Below are 4,725 nucleotides of genomic sequence, written 5' to 3'. Positions count from 1 at the left end.
TCGGACTTCTAAGTTGGGAGGACTCCCGGCATCACCGTTAGAGGTCCTTAGGACAATGGCAGGTGCCGGTGGGCCCAAACACTTAGGGGGTTCTGCCACAGCTGGTATCAGAGCATTCGTTGCTAAGATGACTGCTGTAACTATTGAAAAACTTCAAAATTCGTTTGGATCTAATACTATGAACCTGCCTATTTTGAGTCCAAGTGCTTAGTTCTAACCTACCCCTGTCTATAGGCTTTCTTAGAATTTTTGGAAGTGGTATGGAGGAGCAACATAAAGTATTGCCCTATGTTGTAAAAGTTTAAAGTAATATCGTTACGAATTGTTAGTAGGAATCGTAAGTTCGTGCATGCATCATAATGTATTAACTGGTTAAGTTCCTTCCTCCTTGTTTGGGTTGGGTGAATAGAATCAATCCTATTCTTGCTAACCTTTAAGGTCTTTCTTACTAATCTAAACTTACCCTCTACAGGATGGCTCGTCAGAAGCAGACCCCGCGTAAGCGGACCGGTCCAAAAGGAGTTCCCCGATATCAGCTAGCTCCACGCAGTGATCACGCCAGTAGTAGCCGTTCGCCGCCTCAGCAGGAGGTGGACAGGTTGTCCGCCGAGTTGACTGAGGTGATGAAAGAGAGAATGTACAATGTTATGGAGATTGGCAAACTTAAAGCTCAACTGGCCAAAGAAAAACAAGCTACAGAGAACTGTGAGGCTATGTTGTCCTGGATGATGGAGGAGCGGAATGCAGCCATTGCCCGAGAGGAAGAAGCTAGGAGCACACACAGGCATGAGCTAACTAGGATGAACGCAAAGTTGGGCAAGGCCAGGTATCTTAAGGATTTGTACGTGAAGATGGCGGCCACGGTCACCGCACAACGGGATGTCGCGTGGCAACGAGAGGACCAGCTCCAGCTGGAGAAACTGAAGCTGGCACATCACTTAGATACAGTCAATGACCTGGCTATCCAATATCGTGATATTGCATTTGATCTGTATCATCAACTCCACCCACCTCCCGGCGAAGGGGAAATGGATACGGATGGCGAGTTGGCAGACGATGGGGAACCTGATCCAGGCCTCAGTGATGAAGAGGAGTCCGACCCCGATGACCCCAACCCAGGGGGTAATCAGGATGATGGCAATGACGACCCGGGCTACAGCTCTGGCCACACCGATTAGTTCGGTGAAACCGAGGGCAACGTCGTTGTAGGAGTTTTAGCTTGCCGTAGTGGGGTTCGGGTTTGTAATATAAGTTCTCTTTTGGTTTGGAAAGTTGTACTTGTTTACTCTTGGTGTGTCGAACTAATGTTTAATAAGTGAATGGAAGAATGTAAGATATGTTCTGTGTTATGAATTTCACGAGGTAACAGGTATCTACGATTCTTGTAACAGATGCCGATGCGTACTCGCGGATCTGAGGGAGCTGGGACATCCCAGGGAGGGGATGATATCCCCAACCCTCCACCGGCTCCACCTTCTTTGGCTGACGCCATTGCTGTTCTGCTAAGTGCCACAACTGACAACGCTCGCTTGCTGCGCGAGCTAGCTCAGCGTCAACCACACCCTGCTCCAAACTTCAGGGCACCGCGCAACGGGGACGGAGAGACTCGGTATGTGGACTTTACCGAGACTAGGCCCCCGGTGTTCACTAAGGCCGATGAGCCTTTAGAAGCGGATGACTGGCTCCAAACCATGGAGCATAAGTTCAGTCTGATTCAGTGTTCAGAAACTCAGAAGCCCCTGTTTGCAGCCCAGCAGCTTCGGGGAGCTGCAGGTGCCTGGTGGGAGAACTTCCTAGCTATCCAAGCTCCCGGTCACCAGGTTACCTGGACCGAGTTTAGGGACGCGTTTCGCGCCCACTACATCCCCGAAGGGCTCATGGCCATGAAGGCCGAAGAGTTTCTCGCCTTGCAGCAAGGCGATAAAAGTGTTATGGAGTATGTGGCAAGGTTTAATCATCTCTCTCAATATGCCACGGACCATGTGAACACTGACAGGAAGAAGAAAGCCTGTTTCATGCGTGGTCTAAATACTAAACTTCAGACCATGATGACCACCTGCCAAAATGTTACCTTCTATGAGGCGGTAAATATTGCTATCGCCTCAGAGGAAAAGAATAGGAAACACAAGGAAGCCAAGAAGAAGGCTGCTTCCTCTTCTTTCTCTGGTCGCGGTCAAAAGCGCCAGAGAATCATTTATCATCCACAGGGCCACGGACGCTTCCTAGCGCTGTCACCGTATCGTGGTCCTTTCTTCCCTCCACAGTCCAGACCCGGGCAGCAGGTATATTCTCGACCTACTGCCATCGCTTTTGCACCACGCCAGCCGAACGCCCCGGGTGTTCGCCCCACTGCTTCACCCAGCCACAATTGCCCTTGCTTCAATTGTGGTAAGCCTGGGCATTTCTCTAAAGAGTGCCCTTTTCCCCGTCAAACCAACCCTACCTTTCAAAGGCCACCTATGGGCCAACCCCAGCCGAGTCAGTTCAGGACTGGGACTCAGAAAGGGCAACAAGTACAGAAAGGTAGACCGGTAAAGAAGACAGGGCAAGTCTTCCATATTGAAGTGGAGACGATTCCAGAGGGTGAACCAGTGATGATGGGTACGTTTCCTGTTGCGAAGCATCCTGCTTTAATGCTCTTTGATTCTAGTGCATCCCATACATTCATTAATCGCACCTTTGTGTTAAAGCATGGTATACCCATTGGGGAAACACAAGATCATTTTTATATACAGTCGCCAGGAGGACGGCTGATGTCCAAAGAAATGGTTCACCAAGTACCCATCGAATTTGGTGGGCATAATTTTCCTACTAGCATGATTGTCCTTAAGGACCAAGAGATTGATGTCATCTTGGGCATGAACTGGATGGCACAACGAGGGGTTGTGCTGGATACTCTGCATCGAACCATTAAAATTCCATTGCCCAATGAGAATTCTTATTTGCTAATTCAATTAGTTACTCCCAAGCGGACAATTGGGCAAGTTCATGCCGCTAATGTGTCTGAAGTCAAAGATATTCCGGTAGTTCGAGATATTCCGGATGTATTTCCTGAAGACTTACCAGGTCTGCCTCCGGACCGGGATGTACAATTCAGTATAGAATTGAAACCAGGAACAGCCCCAATATCTCGAAGGGCCTACAGAATGGCACCGAAAGAGCTGGCCGAATTAAAAACCCAATTACAAGAGTTGTTGCAGAAAGGTTTTATTCAGCCTAGTTCTTCTCCATGGGGTTGCCCAGCCTTGTTTGTGAAAAAGAAAGATCAGACATTAAGGCTGTGTGTTGACTATCGTCCTCTAAATGAGGTAACGATTAAGAACAAGTACCCATTGCCCCGCATTGACTTATTGTTTGACCAGCTAGCTGGGGCCAAAGTATTCTCAAAAATTGACTTGAGATCAGGGTACCACCAAATTAAAATTAGGCCGGAAGATGTGCCCAAGACAGCTTTTACAACCCGTTACGGGCTATATGAATACTTGGTGATGTCCTTTGGGTTTACTAACGCACCGGCCCATTTCATGTACCTGATGAACTCTCTCTTCATGCCAGAACTAGACAAATTTGTGGTCGTCTTTATCGATGACATCTTGATTTACTCCAAGACTAAGAAAGAACATGCCGAACACTTGAGAATCGTGCTGACCCGTCTCAGGGAGCATCAACTATACGCCAAGTTCAGTAAATGTGAGTTCTGGCTGGACAAAGTCCATTTCCTGGGTCATGTATTATCAGCGGAGGGAGTCGCTGTAGACCCAGGCAAGGTAGAAGATGTGTTGAATTGGAAACCCCCAACTACGGTACATGAGGTCCGTAGTTTTCTGGGTATGGCGGGATATTACCGTCGTTTTATCCCGGACTTTTCCAGAGTCGCCAAACCAATCACAACCTTGCTCAAAAATCAAACCAAGTTTGTTTGGTCACCCCAATGTGAGCAAGCCTTTCAGACTCTGAAAAGGTTGTTGACAACTGCACCTGTCTTAGCCCAGCCAGATATTGAAAAACCCTTTGATGTATATTGTGATGCATCAGGGATCGGGATAGGCTGTGTGCTAATGCAGGAGGGTCGCGTAATTGCATATGCTTCCAGACAACTCAAACCCCATGAAGAGAATTACCCGACCCATGATCTTGAACTAGCTGCCGTGGTACATGCATTAAAGATCTGGCGTCATTATCTGTTGGGGAACACATGTCATCTATATACCGATCATAAAAGCTTAAAGTATATCTTTACTCAAGCTGAGCTTAATATGCGCCAGCGAAGGTGGCTAGAATTAATTAATGATTACGACCTTGAGGTGCATTATCACCCTAGCAAGGCAAATGTAGTAGCTGATGCCCTCAGTCGTAAGGCTCACTGTAATTGCTTAACAGTGACACCTAGGGATATAACTTTGTGCCAAGAGCTAGAGAACTTGGGAATAGAAATGATTTCCCAAGGAAGCCTTGCCAATTTAAAGATCGACTTCAATCTCGAAGCTCAAATCATAAGGGCACAAAAAGAAAACAAAGGCATGAGACATCTTAAAGAGAAGATTTCTAATAGAGCACCCACAGACTTTAAGGTGGATGATGCGGGAGTAATCTGGTTCAAAAACCGGTTAGATGGTTCCAAAGGTACCTGAGCTACGTCAACAAATCCTAGATGAAGCTCATACCACGAGGTATTCTATTCATCCGGGAAGCAATAAGATGTATCAGGACCTAAGGCAAAGGTTT

The sequence above is a fragment of the Sorghum bicolor genome, chromosome 9, assembly GCF_000003195.3.
Source record: "Sorghum bicolor cultivar BTx623 chromosome 9, Sorghum_bicolor_NCBIv3, whole genome shotgun sequence".
NCBI classification, from domain to species: domain Eukaryota; kingdom Viridiplantae; phylum Streptophyta; class Magnoliopsida; order Poales; family Poaceae; genus Sorghum; species Sorghum bicolor.
This window is presented reverse-complemented; position numbering follows the sequence as displayed.